Genomic DNA, 25,262 nt, shown 5'->3' with positions numbered 1-25,262 from the left:
TCTGCTGCTTCCCTAGACTCCCTTGCGCTGCTAATTTGGCCAACCCTCCAACTCACTGTTTCCCTGCCTAACTCCTCACTTGCTATTTGCCTGCGAGAGAGAGAGAGAGAGACAGAGACAGAGAGAGAGAGACAGAGACAGAGAGAGAGAGACAGAGACAGAGAGAGAGAGACAGAGACAGAGAGAGAGAGACAGAGACAGAGAGAGAGAGACAGAGACAGAGAGAGAGAGACAGAGACAGAGAGAGAGAGACAGAGAGAGACAGAGAGAGACAGAGAGAGACAGAGAGAGACAGAGAGAGACAGAGAGAGACAGAGAGAGACAGAGAGACAGAGAGACAGAGAGAGACGGAGAGACGGAGGGAGAGAGACGGAGAGACGGAGGGAGAGAGACGGAGAGACGGAGGGAGAGAGACGGAGAGACGGAGGGAGAGAGACGGAGAGACAGAGGGAGAGAGACGGAGAGACGGAGGGAGAGAGACGGAGAGACGGAGGGAGAGAGACGGAGAGACGGAGGGAGAGAGACGGAGAGACGGAGGGAGAGAGACGGAGGGAGAGAGACGGAGAGACGGAGGGAGAGAGACGGAGAGACGGAGGGAGAGAGACGGAGAGACGGAGGGAGAGAGACGGAGAGACGGAGGGAGAGAGACGGAGAGACGGAGGGAGAGAGACGGAGAGAGAGAGACGGAGAGACAGGGAGAGAGGGAGGGAGGGAGGGAGGGAGGGAGGGAGGGAGGGAGGGAGACAGAGAGACAGGGAGAGAGGGAGGGAGGGAGGGAGGGAGACAGAGAGACAGGGAGGGAGACAGGGAGGGAGACAGGGAAAGAGGGAGGCAGAAAGAGGGAGGCAGAAAGAGGGAGGCAGAAAGAGGGAGGCAGAAAGAGGGAGGAAGGGAGGGTGAGGAATAGACATGCTCCCCACGAATGGGGAGAAGTTGATGGCCTCGCTGGTGGAACCGAAGGTCACTGAGGCCCTCCAGGGAGGCCGAGGGCAAGGGGAAGGTGCCCCCTTGGCAGTGCCAGACTGGGAGTGCCACACAGACACCTGGCCAATGCCCTCTCAGCAGTGTCAGGGGATGGAGCCAATGGGGGACAGGGGGCCCACTGCCACTCTGTAGCAATCAAATCAGTGGGGGGAGGGAGGGAGAGGAAGCCAGCTGCCACTCTACAGCGATCAGTAGGAGGACGGAGCCTGCAAACAGTGGGGTAGGGGAGGGTCGGCAGGGGCTACATCTTCAGACCGCCTACAGTAGCAGGGGCCTGACAGCTCTCTGTCTACCAGCCCCTTGCTACTACTAATGCGCATGTGTGCCAAAGGACTGCAAATGTGCACACTCTCTGTCTGCAGACTTACAGGCATGTTAAGCCCCACCCACATGCTTCTGCAGCGAGCAACAGACATGCTCAAAATTTTGCAGCCAGAGTGTAAGTGGGGGGTTGGGGGGGTCCTGAAAACGTACCCAAAAAACAGATTTGGAACTTGCCCAGTACTCAAATGAAATGGTAAAATTTTGATCCATGTGTCAGAGAGTGGGGAAAAGAGAGACAGGCTGTAGATGGGTAGATATGCCAAAAGAGTTAACATATTTATTTTATATTTTGAAACTGATTATACTTTAAAAAAGTTTTCATGCAAGAATATAGGAATTTAGGAATGTAGAGTATTGAACAAAATATGTTTTAATTTTTGTCGAATGGGAAAGATCTTACTGAATACAACTAAAGCCTTTACATTGATTGTAATGGGAAATTCTGATTCACCAAATTATTTTCTTTAAGGCACCACTTTTCAAGAATGCAACTACAATTTTAAGTGACTTACTGTAATCCACCATAAAATTATAGCCATTATTTTTAACAGAGGGAATTTTGGTAATGATGAATGAAAATGAGATACAGTGCACCAGTTAAAATATACTTTAGACTACTGATTATATAGGATACCTTGTGCAATGACTGTACTCAGACACCATGCTCAGTATTATCCTCCAGGACCTAAAGAGGTTTCTTGTCCAAGTCACTTCTCTTTAATTAGTTAAACAGCGTCCACCAAGTGGGGCCCTTTTAGCTGTCAATATATTGATAAACCAGAGTTTCTTTTACAACAGAATGGTAGTGATTAATATTCTAATTCAGATGATTAATAATCCTGCGGTTCCAATTTTCAGCTGTGCATTCTTTTGGCTGCATTTTCTAATGACTGGAAGAGTTTTATTGCTTTAGCACAACGACTTTAAAATCTTTATGAGGGAAGCTGACAGTATTAACAATACTGATACACTCCCAGGGACCACATGTTAATTTCTGAAAGACCATCAGTTTCCCCAAAGGAAAACAGTGACAGTCTGAATCATCGACTTATTTTGTGAACTTGTAACACAATCTCTGTAAAACTTGATAACTTCTAAAAAGAAATGCAAGCTTTCAGTTAATAGCTGTAGCAGACTACAGCTATTTCTTTGTAGGAAAATTTTTTTATGCATTATAACACAATAACCACTCCTTATTTTTAGCTCAACCAAAAATGCACACTTCACAGATCTATTTAACATTGAATTTTCCCAGAATCAATCCAAAGTGATTCTTAGCACCTGAGTGTTTATTCCTTTTCTTTTCTGTTCTGTCTGTAACTTGCAATCTGTTTCATGGTCAGGTTCTCTTTTCCCAGAGACTCTCACTGTAGCCAAATGTGAGCAACTCTTCCAGTCTCATTTTAACTCCCCCCTCAGAATTTGATCTTTTCCACCCAAGTAGGAGCTCCCATCTGCATTCCTGTGTGGCAGCCCAAAACCAAAGAAATTGCTTTGGCTTTGGGCTGCTCTCTCCCTCTCGCTCTCTCCTGGATCCAGGCTGATGAAAAAAACACTGATATTTAGTGATATTCTAGAAAAGTTTATAACCTTATCTTTACAATGTCTTTCTCTGCATCCTTCCTCTTGGCAAAGTGAATGACAATAGCTTTGTATCCAGGTGAAAATGTTAATCATTTTTGAGAGCCCAACTCTCTCTCATCTTGAAACTTAGCAGGCAGTTTAAACTACAACTCTTTACAAGCCAATATTCAACACCTTTTGGAACTTGAGACTCTTAGCCTCCATCATTAACACACTATTTCCAAACATAAATACCTTTCAGCTTTTTCCCCAGTAAGACAATTTAAATCTTCCTTTGACAATCAAACAGATTTCAGAACACGTCACATGGCCCACTTCATTTTACATTAAATTTAAAGATACAATTCCAAAATCTTAAAATCTTATAACTGTAAGAGTTTGCAACAGAAATAATGCTCTCAAGCCAAAAACTGAAAATATCAAATTTGATGGCAGAATTCATGATCTCTCTGTGGTCCAGGTATCCTGGTTGAAAATATATGCTTTAAGTTTCAAGGTATCATTGTACTAATTCTTCTTCAGGATTTATAATGAGAAATATATATACAAAAAAGTCTCCTTCAGGATTCCAAGAGTTATCTTCTAATTCATTTCATACAAAATGTTGTTTTTGATTCTGCACAGAGCAATACACATGACAGGATATATATCTTCATCAGCAACAACCTGTGCAATGAGATTCCATTCTACGAAGACCGCAGTGACCATAATCATTGGTCAGAGATTGAACACAAAGGGTGGGGGGGTGCGGTTTCTTGTCCCATCTGTCACAGGAATCAGGACAGGCAGGGGTCAGATCATGCAAAGGTCCGTTGACCTCGGGTGGCATTTTCTGGTTTTAGGGCAAGCATGGCCAGAAAATCTCACCCTTTAAAATCTTTCACTTCTGTACGTGTTAACTGACCGCTGTCCTGAACAGATGGGCCAACATGACGCACAGTTGTGAACTGCTAATTTATTTTTCTCTCGGCATACATGAGTTTGAATATACCACAGACATATAAATCCACTCCCAGTCATTAATTAGTCTTAAACCACACAAAGGACTCTTTTTTAATTTGCAAAGATCCATTTTTGCGTCAGATGTACAGATGTGTTGCACATTAGGAACTGTAATCAGGCAAACACATCACACAATTCTTAGGCAGAACAACCACAACATGTGGTTTCACCCAACACACAAATGAATCAGTTGGTTTTATTTGGACATCAATTTCCAGATGATTATTCGGTACCATCATCTATCTGTTTGGTAAACATTGACCACAAAACACTTGTATGCAGTGTGAATGAATATAATTGCTGGAATTTTATCATCCCATCCACCACAGGAACCGGAGCAGGCAAGGGGCGGATCATGGAAAGATCCGTTGACTTCCAGCAGGATTTTACAGTTTCAGGACGAGCGAGGATATAAAGTCCCACCCAATGCCTCTGGCTCATCCAGCTGCATAATAACATTAAACAAATAGGATTATAGAATGTAATGAACTGAAACTAATGAGATTTTCTATACCATGATTGTCACTGAAGGAAGCAAGCTATTTCCCTCGAGATTCCTTGGAACAGTTCAAACAGTCAACTGAAGCACGGTATAGTGGTTTTCAACCATCACTGCAAAAGGATTCTCTCAAGTAATATGTTTGCATACTGGCTATGAACTGTATCTTCTCCACTCCATGAATTTCTAAACACAGTACTTGCTTAATCATTTTCCAAGCAACCGCAGATGCAAGAGTTGGAAAACAAAAGGTCTTTTGGATAAACAGTAATTATAATACTTATAAGCTTTTCGTAAAGATTCAAGCAGTAATTAGTGATTGCTCATTATCAGATTGAAGTGCCTTTGACATTTTCGTGAACTCTTTTCTTTCCACATAAGTAAATTTCTGAACTTTCCACAGACCATTAACAAAACATTCCCAATTAACGCAAAATGAAGACAGAGTCAGTTTTAATAAATGTAAAATACTGTGAATGCTGGAATCTGAAAAAAAAAGACCCAGAAAAAAGGCAGGAAAATCTCGGCACTTCTGCCTCTTGATTGTAACCTTCGTCGTCCAGTACTTCCCTGCAGCAGAGAAGCTACGACAACTTCTCGGGAACCTTCAACATGACATTGATGAAGACAAACATCTTGCCAAGGCCATCCCCACACCCCCACTTCTTGCCTTTAAACAACCGCACAACCTCAAACAGACCATTGTCCGCAGCAAACCACCCAGCCTTCAGGAGAACAGTGACCACAACACCACACAACTCTGCCCCAGCAACCTCTACAAGACGTGCTGGATTACTGACAAAGATGCCATCATCTCCCATGAAAATACCATCCACCAGGTACACAGTATATACTCTTGCGACTTGGCCAATGTTGTTTACCTGATATGCTGGAGGAAAGGATGTCCTGAGGCATGGTACACTGGGGAGACCATGCATAAGCTATGACAATGGATGAATGGACACTGCTCAACAATCACTAGGCAGGAGTGTTCTCTTTCTGTCAGGGAACACTCAGCAGTCATGGGCATTCAACCTCTGATCTTTGGGTAAGCGTTCTCCAAGGCCGCCTTCATGACACACAACAACACAGAATCGTTGAGCAGGAACTGATAGCCAAATTCCGTACACGAGGATGGCCTCAGCTGGGATCTTGAGTTCATGTCACACTATCTGTAACCCCCACGACTTGCAAAATCTCACTAAATGTCCTGGCTGGAGACAATACACACCTCTTTAATCTGTGCTTAACCCTGTCTCCACTCATATTGTCTGTACCTTTGAGACTTGATTACCTGTAAAGACTCACATTCCAACCATTACCTTGTAAACTGAGTTTGTGTCTACATACGCCCTGTTTGTGAACACAACTCCTCACTCACCTGAAGGAACAACACTCCGAAAGCTTGTGCTACCAAATCAACTTGTTGGACTTGAACCTGATGTTGAGATTTCTTACAGTAAGTCAAGGCTGACAAAGCACAAAAACCTCCTAGCAACTTACTGAACTGACTTTCCAAGCAACACTGCCCACATGTGGCTAGCACGAGTATGGTACAGTGTTTCAACTTGTACATTGTTTCCTCCATGTGGGAAACGCCCAAATGAATTTAACTTCAGCTTCAACATCGATTCTTGTGGGAACCCTTGATTCACTTAAAGTCATTTCAGTTAAAGTCATGGTTTTCAGGAATGCAACCAAAACTTGTAAGTGAAGACTTGCTGTGCAGCATTGGAATATAAACCGGACAAATTTAATGGCATTTACAAAATCAAGTTAAATAAAGTCCAATTTCTCCTCCAGCATTCCCTCCACCTCCCAACCTAACACAACATAGGCATCATCTGAAAATTTTATTTTAATTTTTTTATTGTAATTGAAATGTGTCAGCAGTTTTATTTTTCTTCAGAATTGATAGTTTGAAGAGGCTGTCAAGTACCAAGTCTATATAGCTTACTGGCAACTAATGAGCAAGTTTGAAATAAAATCTAAAGCAACAAAAAATGCTTTTGCTTTAAAATCTATTTCTCCACAATCCAGGAATACTACTGCATGGTCTGCATAAATTAAGGATGTATACTGTACCAGATCAGGCTTCGGTCACTGGGAATCCACAGAAATAGAATCCTGGTTGCTCTCACACTGTTGACACTGAAGTCTGATTGGGGTTGAGTGGGTACCAGAGGAAAATAAATTAACAGTCACATCCTACAAGAGTAAAAACAATGATAACAGTAAACAAAAGCATGACAAAAGAAAAGATTGATGGAGAACGAAGAAAAAATGAAAAGGGTAAGTAGACTCTTGATCTCGCCAGTCCATGATCCTAATCCATCCACAAAATGGTATTAATTCAACTGTCCACGCTGGTAATAGTTGCACACTTACTGTGCCAGTTTCTTGGGATGACGGGAATATTTTAGGAACCACCCAAAGAGGTTGCAGTGTTTTTCCCAGTCTTGTTCTTTATTTTTTCACATGGTTGGATTGTACAGACAATGGTTGACAAATTGAAGGGAAAATAATGGCAAGTTCATAACTTACTAGCAATTTGTGGTGAGGATCTGTCAGTCGCAATTGCCAGGAATTTGCGCATTCTGCTGTTAATCTCGAAAAATGGAAGCTCGCTGTGAATTTCCTCACGAAGCTCAATAAATTGCTAGATTTTGGCATAAATACATGTTAATTTTGTCAAAGCTGTTTTTCCTTCTCACAAGGGGCCAATTAATCATTTAAGGTCTTGACTTGAAATTCATCCATGGGAGCGCCAGGAGGGCACAATCGAAGCTGTGGCGTTTCATTCCTATGGGTAATAAATTGTTCCTAGAGGCTTATTTAAATAGAAATGTTATTTTTATTTATGTATTTTCTTTTTGTCCACTCTCAATCCATGTTCCTTTCTCCCTGCATTCTTCTTTCTTTATCTAACTTGACACATATTCACCCAATTATCTTCTCTACTTGCTTTTTCATTTTCTATCCTTAAATATCATTGGATAAGCCATTGGGCCAGATATACACGGTTCCACATGCACTGTTAATATCACCCCACCATAATTCACACTTCCAGCAATTCTTGGCACAAAAGTACATAGGAAGTGGGTAGGAAAAAATGTAATCACCCTACTACAGAGGTTTATTACTCCAGCAATTTCTGAGCTCTTGATCTGGTGTGAAAACAAAAATAAATACATGAACCATTGCTTATAGGAGTAGAGGGAAGAATATAATGGGGAGTTGGGTTGGAATCAAAGAGTGAAAATAAACTTGTGATGACCAAGAAAAACCAAGATCTTATTTACTCTTTCCATTTGATTCTGATGGAGGTAGAAAATAGAATGCAAAACATTAGCATACTTGAATATTGATTCTGAAGGAGATAGAAAATAGAATGTAAAACATAAGTATATTTGAATATTTATGGTAAATGAGTCAACAATCCTGTTATTGGTCTGCAAACCCCAACACTACTTTCAAAAGTGATTATTTGTACCTTTTCTAATTTGGTATACTGTAACCACTGAAGTCTCCTCAGACTAACCACAGTTCCAGTCACTACCTTGTGGAACATCTCTGTTCAGTTTTCAAGTGTGACTCAGAGCTTCAAATCATTTGTCATTCTCTGCCCCACTCCCACCTCTCTGTCCTTGGCTGCCTACACTATTCCAATAAAACTCAAGCTTGAGGAACAGCACCTAATCTTTTGATTAGACACCTTATAACCTTCTGGACTCAAAGTAAATGCAACAATTCCAGGTTTTTTTTTATTATTCATTTGAGAGACATGGGTGCTGCTGGTTGGTCACCATTTGGTGCCCATCCCTAGTTGCCCTTGAGAAGGTGGTGGCAAGCTGCTTTCTTGAATTGCTGGGTTGACCCACATTAGCAGTTACAACTCTGCTTCCACTGCTTTTTGAGGAAATGTTCCACAGACTCACTTTTTGTGGAAAAGAGTTCCGTACACCCTCTACCTTCAGAAATAATTTCTCCTTGTCTGTCTTAAATGGGCAACAACTTATTTTTAAAGTGATCCTTAGTTCATTCATTTTCCCAAAAGAAACATTCTTTCCACATCAACCCTGTCGAGACAGGATGTCATGTTTCGATCAATTCACATCTTACTCTTTTAAACTCCAGCAGAGACAAGCTTAGCCTGTCCAACCTTTTGTCATAAGATAACCCACCCATTCCAGGGTATTCCACGAAATGGGGGTGCAGTTTATAGAACACTACAGCACAGAAACAGGCCTTTTGGCTCTTCTTGCCTTTGCCAAACCATTTTTTCTGCCTAATCCCACTGATGTGCACCTGGACCATATCCCTCCACACCCCTCTCATCCATGTACCTGTCCAAGTTTTTCTTAGGTTAAAAGTGAGCCCGCTTTCACCACTTCATCTGGCAGCTCATTCCACACTCCCACTACTCTGTGTGAAGTACCGCACAGCCCCCTCCATGTTCCCTTTAAAATTATTCCCCCTTCACCCTTAACCCATGTCTTCTAGTTTTTATCTCCCCTAGTCTCAGTGGAAAAAGCCTGCTTGCATTCACTCACTCTATCTACACCCATCAGAATTTTATACACCTCTATCAAATCTCCCCTCATTCTTCTACACTCCAGGGAATAAAGTCCTAACCTATTCAAACTTTCTCTGTAACTCAGTTTCTCAAGTCCTGTAAACCTTCTCTGCACTCTTTCAACCTTATTAATATCCTTCCTGTAATTAGGTGACCAAAACTAAATATAATATTCATATAATCCCTGCAGTGCAGAAGGAGGCCATTCAGCTATCGAGTCTGCACCAACTCACCAAAGAACATTTTACACATGCCCTCCCCCCTGCCCTAACCTCTTAATTCTATGCATTTATCATGGCTAGCCCTCCCCTCTGCTCATCTCCATAGACCCATACATTTAAGGTTGCTAATCCACCTAACCTATATATCCTTGGACATTAAGGAGCAATGCTTCATTTCACTGCCTAACCCACCATCAAATTAGTTTAATCCATCATTAGCTAATCTCCTGAAAAAGCACTTGTACCATTCCTGTTGAAGCACATCCTATCTGTCCTACAAAGATCTCTAATTGCCTCAGAACTGGTTCCAATCAAGTCCCTAGGATTCTGAAATTCTCCTTCTTACACCATTTTACAATTTCATTGCATTGCTCTTATACTCACTACCATTTAACAATAGAATTAATCCAAAGATTAGTGAGATCCCCTCTTCCTCCCAGCCTTGAAACAGTATATGGAGCTTCAACTCTTTTCCTACCCATATCATTAGTTCCAATCTGGACTACTTTTGGTTATTCCTCTGGGGAAGGAAGGAAATTGGCCACTCTTACCCGGTCCAGCTGTCATTTGACTCTACACTCAGCAATATGGTTGACTTTTAATTGGCCTCTGAAATGGGCTACTCAGTTCAAGTGCAATTAAGGATGTGTGATAATGCTGGCCTAACCAGCAACACACTTCCCATAAATTAATTTTAAAAATATGCTACTCCAGGTACATCCATGCTACAGATGTAAACAGTCTTTAAAGAAATCCAGTTATTGACAGAAACCCTTAATATTAATCAATCTGCTCATCTGCAAGCTTCCTTCACCAATGGGCAATTAGACTCTGATTCACCTTGCCCTGTTCTCAACCAAAGATTAAATTTTAAACCTTTAACAGAGGTAGCTTAATTTTAGAAAGGAAGTAATGGCTTTTTGTGGTTTAATGACACTATCTTTGCGAATCAATGCAACGTGTCTTAGCTGTAAGCTAAAAACAGATCTGCCACTTAAAACTTTTCTTTTAAAAGGTAACACGAAAGATGTACATACAGATAATTGCAAAACAAAATGGTGTGACTAACCATGTAGGACAGGGATGTGGTAAAGAACAAAGTTCTTGTAGTAGGGGATCCTTCACAAATTGTCATTTTCTAGAAGAATGTACCATATGTCACAGAAGAACACCAAAGTTATCTTATCAAATTACATTGCATGCTATAGGCTCTTTATCTTGAAATGGTTTGATGTTTATTTTCTTGCTTTTCAATCCAGCAAACAGTCATATCCAGTAAATCTCAAAAGCAACACACATATTTAAGGCATTGTTTTCTGAAATTGTGATTTATTTGTGGCTTTAATTGAATGATACAGCCTTACGGTTCTGATATCCGCACTTAATCACATACTCTGCTAAGGTATGGCAAAATAAAGGAAACCGTGAAATATGGCTTCACATTTAGATTTATTTTACAGTGGATCAAAAAGAATTGAGGTAAACAGAAAAGACGCATAAGTATGAACATTTTACATAGGCAGCCATTTTGAATTCAAACTGAACTTTGAATATATACAAACAAATTGATGTCCGCATACCCAAGACTCAGAATAATTGAAAAAGAAATTATTTATTTATTTTAGTCATTTGATAGGATTTGACTCTAGAAATAACAGCAGAGCTATCTTGTTTCCTTTGACGTCAGGTAGAAATTGAGATAAATGATTTTGGGGTCATTCGTTCTCCTAAAATTTTTTGCACAGAACATGTTGCTAATATTTAGAGATGCCTGTACAACAAAAGATTAAAGTGCTAAGTTATACAAATAGTTAAATTGTGGATCAAAATATAAAAGGCGTTAAAGCTATATTTTTAAACTGAATGGAGGATATTAACTATTTGATAATTCATAAATAAATTCAATAAGTTCATTTGAATAAGTTAATTTGAATAAATTCAAATAAATTCTATTCAAATTGGAGGAAAGGAAAACTTGGCCTATGGTCACCGAGTTTAATACAATCATCAATAAGGGACAATTTTCTGAAACCTAAAATTAGTGAATTTTAAAATGAAATGGATTAATCAAACTCAATCAGCATGAATCTGATTAGGGAAAATAGTTTTTGAAGAAATGATCCATTAGATACAAGAGAAGTTTGTGTTAGTATCACAAGTAGGCTTACATTAACACTGCAATGAAGTTACTGTGAATGAAACAGATGAAGCATATATGAATTTTTGGAAAGCATATAAACCTTCCTCAAGAAGGGAGTTTGTTCCAAATTTCAGATCTATGGTATAGAAAAAGTAACTGTATAGATACAAAGGTCTAAAAACAGAAAATGCTGGAAACACTCAGCAGGTTAAGCAGCATCTGTGGAGAGACGCAGCATTAATGGATGCAATTTTACCAACTTCCAGCTAGCTAGACTGGGAGAAAGAGGACTGGTAAAATGACAATGAGCCACAGAGAGATGGCTCCTCTTACAGTCTCAGTGCCAGGAGATTTCCCAGTGCTAGGAATAGTGGCAGCTCAGTTGCCAACTAAATGGAGATGAGCAGCCAATCTGAATGATTAATGGCCCAATTAAGTGTGATTTTTGCCAGTGGCAGATTGGCCCTTTGCCACATCAGAGGAGAGGCGATGGCCTGATGGCTAATCGTCTATTAATCCAGAAACCAGATAATGTTCTGGAAACGTGAGTTTAAATCCTGCCACAGAAGATGGCGGAATTTGAATTCAATAAAAAATATCTGGAATTAAGAATCTACTGATGACCATGAAAACCGCTGTCAATTATCAGAAAAACCCATCTGGTTCACTAATGCCCTTTAGGGAAGGAAATCTGCCATCCTTATCTGTAACTCCAGAGCCACAGCAGTGTGGATGACTCTCAACTACCCTCTGAAATAGCCTAGCAAGCTACTCAGTTGTAACAATCACTACAAAGTCTCAGCCAAAAAAAATGAAACTGGACAGACCACCTGGCACTAACCTAGGCATCAGAACAGACAACGGCAAAACAAATAGCCCTGTCGACCCTGCAAAGTCCTCCTTACTAACATCTGGGGGCTAGTGCCAAAACTGGGAGAGCTGTCTCACAGACAAGTCAAGCAACAACCTAACAGTCACTCTCATGGAATCAAAGCTTCCAGATAACACCCCAGACACCATCATTACCATCCCTGGATATGTCCTGTCCCACCGGCAGGACAGACTGGGCAAAGTGGTGGCACAGTGATATAAAGTCAGGAGGGAGTTATCCTGGCAGTCCTTAACATTGACTCTGACCCCATGAAGTCTCATGGCTTCAGATGAAACAAGGTCAAGGAAACCTTTTACAGGTTACAATGTACCATCCTCCTTTGGCTGATGAATCAGTATTCCTCCATGTTGAGCGACACTTAGAGGGAGTACTGAGGGTGGCAAGAGCACAAAATGTACTGTGGACGGGGCATTTCACTGTCCACCACCAACGGGGCTCAGCAGCATTACTACTGATCGAGCTGGTTGGGTCCCAAATGATATAACTGCTAGACTGAATCTGCAGCAGGTGGTGAAGGAACCACCAAGAGGAAATAACATACGTGACCTCATCCTTATCAATCTGCCAGCTGCTGATACAGATACCGTCATGGACAGAGGCAACAGTGACCACTGTGGAAACGAAGTCCAGCCTTCAGATTGAGAATAGCCTCTATTATGCTTCCACATCCAGTTGAGAAAGGTAATGGACAATTAAGCAACTCACTGGAGGAGCAGGTTTCACAAATATCCCCATCCTCAATGAAGGAGGAGCCCAGCACATTAGTGCAAAAGATAAGGCAGAAGTATTCGCAGCAATCTTCAGCCTGAAGTGCCAATTGGATGATACATCTCAGCCTCCTCCAGTGGTCTCCAGCCAATTCGATTCACTCCATGTGATTTCAAGAAACAGTTGGAGGCACTGGGTACTGCAAAGGAAATGGGCCCTGATAATATTCCAGCAATAGTACTAAAAACTCATGCCTCAGAACTTGCTGCTGCCCTAGCCAAGCTCATCCAGCGCTGTCACAACATTGGCATCTACTCGACAATGTGGAAAATTGCCCAAGTATGTCCTATACACAAAAACAGGACAAATCCAACCCGGCTAATTACCGACCTGTCTACTCTCAGTCATCAGTAAAGTGATAGAAAGGTCATCAATAGTACGATCAAGCAACATCTGCTCAGCAATAACTTGCTCACTGACGCTCAGTTTAGTTTTTGCTAGGGCCAATTAGCTTCTGACCTCATTACAACCTTGGTTCAAACATGGACAAAAGAGCTGAATTCCAGAGGTGAGGGGAGTGTGACAGCCCTTGATCTCAAGGCCACATTCCACCAAGTGTGGCAAGAAGGAATCCTGGCAAAACTGGAATCAATGGGTATCAGAGGCAAACTCTCCGCTGGTTGGAGTCATACCTGGTACATAGGAAGATGGTTGTGGTTGTGGAGGGTGAGTCATCTCAGCTCCAAGATATCTCTGCAGGAGTCCATCAGGGTAGTATCCTAGGCCCAACAATTTTCAGCTGCTTCATCAATGACTTTCCCTCCATCATCAGGTCAGAAGTGGGGATGTTCGCCAATGATTGCACAATGTTCAGCACCATTCATGACTCCTCAGACACTGAAGCAATCCATGCTCAAATGCAACATGATCTGGACAATATCCAGGCTTGGGCTGACAAGCAGCAAGTAACATTTATGCCGCACAAATGCCAGGCAATGACCATCACCAAAAAGAGACACTCTAGCCACTGCCCCTTGACATTCAATGATGTAACCATCACTGAATCCCTCACTGTCAACATCCTTGGGCTTACCATTGACCAGAAACTCAACTGGATTCACCACATAAACACAGAGGCTACAACTTGGAGGAGGTCGATGTTCTGAGAGAAGATGTATTAGCAATTTTGAGGGTCGATAAGTCCCCTGGGCCAGATGGGATACATCCGAGTATACGTTGGGAGGCAAGGGATGAGATTGCAGAGCCTTTAGCTTTGATCTTTGGGTCCTCACTGTCCACAGGGATTGTGCCAGAGGACTAGAGAGTGGTGAATGTTGTTCTTCTCTTCAAGAAAGGAAATAGGAATGACCTTGGTAATTATAGGCCAGTTAGTCTTACTTTGGTGGTTGCTAAGTTAATGGAAAGGGACGTGAGAGATAAGATTTATGACCATTTGGAAAAATGTAATTTAATCCAGGATAATCAGCATGGTTTCGTGAGGGGTAAGTCCTGCCTCACAAATTTGATTGAATTCTTTGAGGAGGTAACTAAGTGTATAGACGAAGGTAGAGCAGTTGATGTCGTATATATGGATTTTAGTAAGGCGTTTGATAAGGTTCTCCATGGTAGGCTCATGAAGAAGATAAGGAGGTGTGGGCTAGAAGGAAATTTGGCCGATTGGATAAGTAACTGGCTGTCTCATAGAAGACAGAGAGTGGTGGTGGAAGGAAAATTTTCAGACTGGAGGCCAGTTACCAGTGGGGTACAACATTGAGGGCTGAAGGGCTTGTACTGTGCTGTACTATTCTATAACAGCAGGTCAGAGGCTAGGAATACTACAACGAATAACTCACCTCCTGGCGCCCTAAAGCCTATCCACCATCTACAAGGCACAAGTCAGGAGTGTGATGGAATACACCCCACTTGCCTGCCTGGGTGCAGCTCCAACAACATTCAAGAAACTTGACATCATCCAGGACAAAGCAGCTCACTTGATTAGCACATTTATATACATTTAATCCCTCCACCACCGACGCTCAGTAGCAGCAGTATTACTATCTATAAGATGTACTGCAACAATTCACCAAAGATCCTTAAACAGCATCTTCCAAACCCACGACTACTTCCATCTAGCAAGACAAGGGCAGCAGATACATGGGAATACCACCACCTGCAAGTTCCCCTCCAACCCACTCACCATCCTGACTTGGAAATATATCCCCATTCTTTTGCATCAAAATCCTGGAATTTCCTCCTAAATGGCATTGTGGGTCAACCCACAGAACACGGACTGCAGCAATTCAAGAAAGCAGCTCACCAGCATCTTCTCAAGGCAACTAAAAATGGGCAATAAATGCTGACCAGCCACGTGCCACGAATGAAGAAAACAAAAATCAGCAGCAGCAGCCCCTCCCCAACCAGCATCTGTTGTTGATTTGGACTTGAGAACTGAAACACAATATTGACATGTGCTGAGACGTTCAAGGTACATATCTTAAGTTCAGGTTTAACTCAGTTGTATCACTCAACTGCATCAGAAGGTTGTGGGTGAAAACTTCACTTCGAAGATTTCAGCTCATACGACACTGAAATTACAATGACTACTTGAAACAAAAACTTAATTAGTTGTAAAACACCTTGGCATCCCCTAAATTTGTGCAGGATGCTTTATAATTACAAGCCTTTCTTTTCTTTAATCTAGGCTGATTACAGTTCAGCTCATTGATGGAGTCCTATCTTTCAGTTGAGACATTAAACATTGGCTAGCTTTCTCATTTCAGAGTGACATAAAAGGATCCCATAGCAGAAGCCAAAGAAGAGCTGAAAAGTTTCCTTGGTGGCATGACCAGCAATTATTCCTGAAGCTTTATCAACAAGCTACTGACTTGTCATTTATCTTACTGCGCCTTATGGGGCTTCTCAGCTGACAAATTAGCAGCTGCATTTCCCCAACAGTATTTAAAAATAGTTCATTGGTTGTAAACCACTTTCAGATATGCTGAGAAATGATATAGATGCAAGTCATCCCGCTTATACTTGGACTTACGCCACTAGAGCATAGAAAAGCAAGGGAAGATGCAATAGAGATTTCTAAAATTTGAACATTTTTAAAGCGGTTATTTCCTCTGATTATAGTGTCAGTTACAAGTGTGAGATTTAATGTGGAGATGCTGGCGTTGGACTGGGTGGACTGAGTGCGAGATATTATGAGATGTTCTGTTTTAAAATGTCTCCTTTAATTTTAGGGTAACAGCATGTCCTGGATAGTGGGCCAATGGTGAGATCACACAAAGCAAACCATCTTCCTGGAGATATGCCTGTGTAATCTGTAACTGAAACCAATAGAAAAATTAAGTGACAGTTTTCACATCTTGACACAAAACAGAGGCAGTTCAGTTTCTGGCTGCAAAGGGAGAAGAAACAGCTGTTGCTGTGAAAAGCAGAGGAAAGTGGTGTGCATCTCTGTCTGTGTACATGTACTCCAGGTCCAAACAAGACTATGAAGCGTTACCAATGCAGCCTTCAATGTAATGTAAAGGGATGAGGAGCAGGCCTGAGTAGGACTGGGACAAGGAGTCTTCCACATAATTTACAAAAAGAGAGGCACAACTTTCGAGTAGAATCGTAGAATCCCTACAGTGCAGAAAGAGGCCATTCAGCCCATCGAGCCTGCATCGACAACAATCCCACCCAGGCCCTATCCCTGTAAACCCACATATTTACTCTGCTAATTCCCCTGGCACTAAGGGGCAATTTAGCGTGGCCAATCAACCTAACCAGCACATTTTTGGACTGTGGGAGGAAGCTGGACCACCCAGAGGAAATCCACGCAGACACAGGAAGAACATGCAAACACTGCACAGAAAGTCACCCGAGACTGGAATTGAACCCAAGCCCCTGGCACTGTGAGGCAGCAGTGCTAACCACTGTGCCACTGTTCCATTCAGTACACTGGAAGACTTATTCTGTTGTAACAGGGAGAAGGAAGGCTACTGAAAAAGCTGAGAGAATTTGGAACTTAAATCTTCAAGGCTTCATATCTACAGGCAGCATAGCATAAAGTAAACATATATCGGAAAGTATTTTACTTGCATCAGTTAATGGAGAGGTGCCTTTCCTTTAGTTTGGTATATTAGTTGCTTATTAAGTTGTGTTTAGAGTCAGAGTCATAGTCATACAATACAGGAGAGAACATAAGAACATAAGAACATAAGAAATAGGAGCAGGAGTAGGCCATCTAGCCCTTCGAGCCTGCCCCGCCATTCAATAAGATCATGGCTGATCTGTTGTGGCTCAGTTCCACTTTCCCGCCCTCTCCCCATAACCCTTAATCCCCTCTCTTATCAAGAACCCATCAACCCGCTTCTTAAAAATATTTAGCGAGGCAGCCTCCACCACTTCAACGGGCAGAGAATTCCAGAGATTCACCACCCTTTGAGTGAAGAAGTTCCTCCTCAACTCCGTTCTAAACCGCCTCCCCTTTATCTTGAGGCTGTGCCCCCTAGTCCTACTGTCTTTTTTGAGCGGGAAGAGTCTCTCCACCTCTATCCTATCCATCCCATTCATCATCTTATACGTCTCAATGAGATCTCCCCTCATTCTTCTAAACTCTAACGAGTACAAGCCTAGTTTATTCAGCCTCTCCTCATAGCTCAATCCCCTCAACTCCGGTATCAGCCTAGTAAACCTCCTCTGCACTCCCTCCAGGGCCAAAATATCCTTGTGCAGGTGCGGCGCCCAAAACTGCACACAGTACTCCAGCTGCGGCCTCACCAATGCCCTATACAGCTGCAGCAAGACCTCCCTACTTTTATATTCAATCCCCCTCGCTATGAAGGCCAGCATCCCATTTGCCTTCCTGACCACCTGCTGCACCTGCAAGCTGGGTTTTTGCGACTCATGCGGTCCTTTGGTCCATCAAATCTGCCCCAACAAAACTACATTAAATCTATACTAATGCAACTTTCCAGCACTTGGCCCATAGCCTTGAATGTTATGGCATTTCAAGTACCCATCCATGTATCTTCTGAAAGTTGTGAGGTTTCTTGCTGCTTTTACCCTCCAAGGCAGTACATTCTAGACTCCACCACCCTCCTGTCCCTTACCTTAAAGGTATGCCCCTTCATTGTTGACCCCAAAGGGAACAGTGGCTTCCTATTCATCCTGCCCATACGCCTCAATCTTACACATTTCAGTTCGGTTCCCCCTCAGTCTTTTCTGCTCTAAGAAAACATGGCTATGTTTGGTTTGCTTTTTCCTTTGGCTCATCTGAGACAATAGAAGTCTTAAATTGAGAGATATTGTCCTGTGGTTCTTTCTGTTGCTCGCTGCACAATTCATTGTAAGAAGTTATGCATCTCTACAGGGATTGTAACATAAGGATTAATTTAAAAATTGACAACAAGGGCAGAATTTTTTTCAGGTAAAGGCAGGTGGGTGTGGTGCATGCACAGTGTTACATCCTTTGAAATTTTTGATGGGTCAAGATCCTAACATCATCCTTTAGCATTTCTGTGGGGTGGGATTAAAGGTGGAGGGGGAATCCTTGAACCTGTCAGGTGAGTTAAGTTTTTACTTAAGTTGCCAATTAAGAACAGTTTTAACCCTCAATTAAGGATTTAGCAGCCAGGACACTTTCTCCTACCAGCCTGTCAGCAACGTGACAGGGCCATCGAGGAGAGTGCTCAGTGATAAGAACTCCTTCAATGAAACAGACAAGCTGGGAGGCCTTTAAGAATGCAGCCATGACAGTTGAGAGGCTGCTGTTTAAAGCCCTTCTCATCGCATTAATACAGAATAGAACAACAAATGCATGGAAACCTCAGAAGTCAAGCACAGAGGGCCATTCAGCCCTTCATGTCTACACCAGTCATACAATCATGTTTCCAAATATTGTATCGTCTGCAAATATTGAAATTGTGCCCTAAATACCAAGGTCTACATAATTAATCTATATCCAGTAAAGCAAGGGTCCCAACACTGACCCCTGAGGAACATTATAAACCTTCCTCCAGCCTGAAAAATGTCTATTAACCATTGCTCACTGTTTCCTGTCACTCATCCAATTTTGTATCCATGTTGTTGCAGCCCATCTTAATCCACAATTTCTAATTTTGCTCACAAATTTGTTGTTCAGCACTGTTTTAAATGCCTTTTAGCTGTCCATGTACACAATATCAACTCCCTCATCAATCCTCTCCATTACCTCTTCAAAAAGCTCCAGAAAATTAGTTAAACACGATATTCCCTTAAGAAAGCCACGGTGGCTTTTCTTAATTAACCTTCATTTGCCTGTGTGACAATGAATTTTGTCCTGAATTATTGTTTCTAGAAGTTTCCCAACTGACGAAATTAAACTGACAGGCCTTTCCTTATACTTTTTTTGGACATTGTTTGCAATTCTCCAGTCCTCTGGCACCATACCAGAGTATCCTTGAATGCATCTTATTCTGCCCCGATGCCTCTTCAACTTTTTAGTGACAGCCTATCCAATACTTTTCTCTTATCAATTTTAAACCCTTCTAGTGACTGAATTTCCTCCTCTTTTACCATGATCTCGGTATAATTGTCTTCCTTGGTTAAGGCAAATGAAAAGTATTTATTCAATAGTTCAGCCATGTGTCCCCTGCCTCCATATGTAAATCCTGTGTTTTGTCCCTAATCAGTTCTCCTCATTTTACCATAATGCATATGTGCATCCTTATGCAATAGCACAGGCAGCCAGTCTTCAACTGTCCAGTGATCAACGATGCTCAAATTTCAAATAATGTGCCACTGTCTCCAATTATATTAATGTAATCTGAGTTAATGAACTTAATGCTTGATAAGTTATGGGTTATCTAATGGAAAAATACCAAAAGAACCCATTAATCAAGAATGACAAAATGAATCATTTGTGTCTCTGTAGATTATCTATTAGTTCCATCACTATTGACAATGTACGCACAAGATCACAATCAATTATTGCTCATGCTTTCTACAAACTGGATGGAATTCTCTCATCAGTCTGGTTATTATTGGCATCTTGTTATGTACAGTCTGATTGATATCTGTACTGGTATAATACATCCAAACCAGCCGATATTGCAAATTATTGAACACTGATCATTCATAATACATGATGGTTTCCCTGCCACTAGCTGCTATACAGAAAATGTGCTGAGGTTTCTTGTCCTTCTACATTAAATAGCAATATTCAATTATCAATCACCTAATGACTACTGTTAATGTCAAAGCACACTTTTACAATTCAGTTGCAGACTGATCTCCAAATGCTCATTTTGTAGCTACTCTTCTAATTATTTCTTCTTCTATTATTGCGACCATTTGAAAAGTAGCCCTAGGAACAAATCAGATTTTAACTGTGCATTGATCAGCAGCTTAACTTAAAGTTCACTACCAATGAAATTAAGTTAGAACTGGGGTAAATAGGATACTGGCTGGCTGCATTTACAGTATAAAATGAAACATTTGTCTTTATATGAAACCTTTGTTAGGATTCATTTAGAACGTAATTTCAATCTACTCAAGTGAAAGATGATGAAAAGCTCTGGAAAAGGTTTAGAGTAGGGTGACAAATTGCTTTGTTTACAGCACCTTAATCCATATAGGATTAAAAGGCCGAGGTTGTTTATTTTAAAACCATACAAGCTGCCAGGTGTAGTGGAACAAGCTGCCAGGTGTAGTAGTAGAGGCACAATTTTTCCCTTTAAAAAGCATTTAGACAGTTACATGGGTAAAATGGGTACAGAGGGATATGGGCCAAACGTGGGCAATTGGGACTAGTTTAGTGGTTTAAAAAAAGAGTGGCATGGATGAGTTGGGCCAAAGGGTCTGTTTCCATGCTGTAAAGTCTATGATTATATAGACTCGGTGATTTGATTGAAATTTATGAAATAATGAAGGAGTAAGATTATATCCATTTTCACAAATTATTTCAATTAAATTAGTTGGGGAGGACCAATGCATTGTAATATGTTACGCAAGGTTAGAACGCATTAAATATTAGGCATCCTTCTCTTCTCAGAGAATTGTTGAGCTTTGGAGTCGGCCACTAAATTGTGCAGTAAGACTTTATTTGCTAGACTTATTCCTGCCTGCAGCACAGACATACAAGAGATAGGTGCCAAGTAACACAAGTTATGATCAAAGCAATCATAGAATCATAGAACCACACAGCGCAGAAGAGGCTCTTTGGCCCATTGAGTCTACACCGACATTAGAAAACCTGAACTCCCACCTAATCCCATCTGCCAGCACTTGGTCCGTAGCCCTCAATGTTATGACATGACAAGTGTTCATCCAGATACTTTTTAAGAGGATGTAAAGCAATTTCCTTACCTAGTTTCAATTACTAGGGGAACTTGAGAGGAATTTCCATTGTCAAGATAAATGAACCAACACAATTATCCCAAAGTATAATTTCAATGGTAACATCTGAAAAGAATCACAATGGACCTACAATAATGATCTTTTAACAATTCTGTAGCAGGTACTGAGTACAAAGAACAAACAAAGAACAACCCAGTACAGGAAACAGGCCCTTCGGCCCAACAAGCCCACGCCGCCCCTTCAACAAAGCATTTTCCTACACCTACCCTGCCCCGTGTGTATGTGAGTGGAACCCCTAATGTAGCCAGATTCAGGGGAGAATAGTGTAGGGTCAATTTGGTACACCAATCAGCCTAAGAGCACATCTTTGGGGTGTGGGAGGAAACCCTCGCAACCACAGGGAGAATGCGCAAACTCTCACAGACATAGGCCCAAATCCATGTATCTGCACAGCTAGCAGTGATAGTCACTGAGCTGTTGTGGTGCCTGTCTGCTGGTCCAGGATTAAGCACACACAACGACACGAAGTACTAGGCCACTCTTGGAACCTCCAAGAGCAGCCCACGCACGACCCACTGTGTGCATGCCCCTCGTTTGACAACAAGGTGGACCGACATCTGTGGATTAAAAAAGACAAAACATTAACATGTAATACTACATTTCCGGCGTCGTCCCGAGGCTCTGACCCTATTTAATACTGTCTACTATAACCCTCCACCCCTGTTTCGCTCATGTGTCTAAGTAAACCTTAAAACAAGTCCAACGTGCCTGCCTCCACCACCTTACTTGGTAGCGCGTTCCATACCCCCACGACCCTCTGCATGAAAAACCTTCCTCTTGTATCCAAATTATACTTCTCCCCCCTCACCCTCAGACCGTGACCTCTCGTAATTGTCCCCAATCTAGGGAAAAGCCTACCACTGTTGACTCTATCTATTCCCTTCATTATTTTATGCACCTCTATCATATCCCCCCTTAATCTCCATCTTTCTAAGGAGAAGAGCCCCAGTTTCTCCAACCTTTCCTCGTAACTCAGTCCTTCCATGCCAGGCAACATCCCGGTAAACCTCCTCTGCACCCTCTCCAGGGTCTCCACGTCCTTCTGGTAGGAAGGTGACCAGAACTGGATGCAGTACTCCAAACGTGGCCTAACCAATGTTCTGTACAACTGAAGCATTAGATGGCAGCTCTTATACTCTATACCCCTTCCTATAAAGGCTAGCATTCCGTAAGCTTTCTTCACAACCTTCTCTACCTGTGTTGACACCTTCAGAGACTTGTGCACCTGCACTCCCAGGTCCCTCTGTATTTCTATACTCTTAATCAGCCTACCCTTTATCACGTAACTCCTCCCTGCATTATTCCTTCCAAAATGCATCACCTCGCATTTGTCAGGATTAAATTCCATCTGCCATCTATCTGCCCAATATACCAGCCTATCTATATCCTGCTGTGTTACCTGACAGTCCTCCTCAGTATCTGCCAATCCTGCCATCTTGGTGTCATCCGCAAACTTGCTGATCACACCACGTACGCCCTCTTCCAAGTCATTTATATATACTACAAAGAGGAGAGGTCCCAGTACTGAGCCCTGCGGCACACCACTGGTGACTGGCCTCCAGCCAGAAAAGGACCCTTCCACTACTACTCTGTCTCCTTTTGCCCAGCCAGTTTTCAATCCACCTAGTTACCTGTCCTTGTATCCCATGTGCCTTAACCTTTTCTACCAGCCTACCGTGAGGGACTTTGTCAAACGCCTTACTGAAATCCATATAGATGACATCAATGGCTCGTCCATCGTCAACTGTTTTTGTCACCTCCTCAAAGAATTCTACCAGATTCGTAAGGCAAGACTTCCCCCGAACAAAGCCATGTTGCGTATCCCTAATCAGATCGCAACGCTCCAAATGCTTATAAATCCTATTCCTAAGAATTTTTTCCAATAATTTTCCTACCACCGATGACAAACTCACTGGTCTATAATTACCAGGGTTATCCCTACTACCCTTTTTAAACAGCGGTACCACATTAGCTACCCTCCAGTCCTCTGGGACCTCACCTGTGTCCAAGGAAGAGACAAAGATTTGCGTCAGAGGCCCAGCAATTTCATCTTTCACCTCCCTAAGCAGCCTGGGATAAATACCATCAGGCCCCGGAGCTTTATCCGTTTTTATGCTACCTAAAAACCTTAGCACTTCCTCCCTCGTAATGGATATTTCCTTCCACTGATCTACAGCTCCCTCCAAGACAATTCACAACACCGATCCCCTCTCCTTCGTGAATACCGACACAAAGTATTCATTCAGGATCTCCCCCATTCCCTTAGACTCGATGCATAGCTCCCCTCCTTTGTCCCTAAGAGGACTAATTTTCCCTCTAACCACTCTCTTGCTCCTAATATAAAAGAGTAAAATGCCTTTGGATTTTCCTTAATCCTATCAGCCAAAGCCATTTCATGCCCTCTTTTCGCCCTTCTAACTCCCCTTTTTAGCTCCCTCCTTGAACATATAAAATGCCCGAAAGTTGGTTAATCCAACTGTGGAGTACTCAAAGATTGTAGGTAATAAGTTATCAGAAGAAAACATATCAATTTACCAATCAGACTGCACAAATTCTAATGAACTCAGTATTGTGCAGTATATTTTTGTGCTGCAGCTGGGTGGGCGGGTTGGAGTTGCACAGTGAGTGACCCCAAACATACATAGCTAGAGGCAACTAAGAGCATGACAAAAAAAAACTCTATCCTTGACAAATATTAGACTCTAGCAAGGAAGAAATTTCACAGCTTCAGGAAGAATGCAAAAAGGTAAGGCACATATGCCGCTCTATAGTGGCAGCGCAGAACACAAACATAAGGAAGGTAAGGAAAGTTTTGTGCATAAATCAGCTATATTCAGAGAAATATTAGCAAGAGTTTAGTGAGAAATGTATTTGAAGTGAAAATGATAGGTATTACAAATTGCATTATACATGCCATGTTGAGGAGAGAATGCACAGCAGGAAGCACGTTTAATCGGCCTAATCAGCCATCACTGCTGTCATGAAAGACAAAACTTGTACATAACAGAAAAGAATAATGTGAAACAGGTGATGGATCCTGAAAATATTATAAGCCACTGGAGTCACTACAGGCAAATTATTGTCTGTTTGAGAGGAAAAACTGAAAGGCCATAGCATGCCATTCACATTCTGGCTGAATGATGTGTTACATTAACACTCCCTAACACAATCTCTTAAAAAATCCATTCTCAGGATGTGGGCTTTGCTGTCAAGGCTTGATTTGTTGCCATTCCCTGGTTGCTCAGATGTGGAGCCTTTTGAATTACTGTAGGCCATGTGGCACTTTAGATATGGAGTTCCAGAAATTTGACTCAGTGATAATAAAGGAGTAGTGATATAGGTCCAAGGATTTGTGCAACTTCGAGGAAAACTTTAAGGTAATAGTGCTGCCTTGTACCTGTTTTTCCAGATGGTGGAGGTCTCTGGTTTGAGGGCTGTTGTCAAGGAAGTTTTTTTTGACTTGTGACATTACATCCTGGAGGTAGTACACAATATGAGCAGACTACACTGGTGATGATGGTGGGCGTGACACCAATCAAGCAGGCTGCTTTGCGCTGGATGATTTTGTGCTTCTAGAGCATTGTTGAAGCTGCACCAATCAAGTTGAGAGAGTATCCCATCACATTCCTGACTTGTGTCTTACAAGTGTAGTGGATATTTGGGAGATAGGAGGTATGCAGCTTGTGACAACACACAGTCTTTAACCTGCTCTAGTAAACGCACATTAGTATGTTATCCACAAAAAGCAGACCAAATCTAAATATACCGATTATCACCCTACTCAGCAGAAAAGTGACAACAGGAAACAATAAAAACTGCACATGACTCACCTCTGACACTACTGTAATTCTGGAGTTTACCGACTCCAACTCTAAAACATAATATCTTTACTGTGCAGCTGTAGAGTGCTGCACATTATTCTCGTTAAATGACCCGAATGA

The 25,262-nt window shown here is 41.9% G+C and overlaps 1 protein-coding gene across 5 annotated transcripts in view; it reads right to left on the bottom strand.

The window, feature by feature from the left end:
* pag1 (phosphoprotein membrane anchor with glycosphingolipid microdomains 1) overlaps positions 1-25,262 on the bottom strand; it is a 165,865-nt gene that overhangs the window by 93,704 nt on the left and 46,899 nt on the right. For 3 of the 5 annotated variants that reach the window (XM_080194042.1, XM_080194040.1, XM_080194043.1), the window contains one exon: positions 6,479-6,601. The exons of the other annotated variants lie outside the window; for them this stretch is intronic. The gene's annotated coding sequence lies outside the window, so the exon portion shown is untranslated. The remainder of the gene's footprint in view (positions 1-6,478; positions 6,602-25,262) is intronic. 5 annotated transcript variants of the gene reach the window in all.

The sequence above is a fragment of the Carcharhinus amblyrhynchos genome, chromosome 8 (genome assembly GCF_965287045.1).
Source record: "Carcharhinus amblyrhynchos chromosome 8, sCarAmb.v2.hapA, whole genome shotgun sequence".
Classification (NCBI taxonomy): Eukaryota; Metazoa; Chordata; class Chondrichthyes; order Carcharhiniformes; family Carcharhinidae; genus Carcharhinus; species Carcharhinus amblyrhynchos.
The sequence above is the reverse complement of the archived record's forward strand: the minus strand, read 5'-3'. Positions and strand labels throughout refer to the sequence as shown.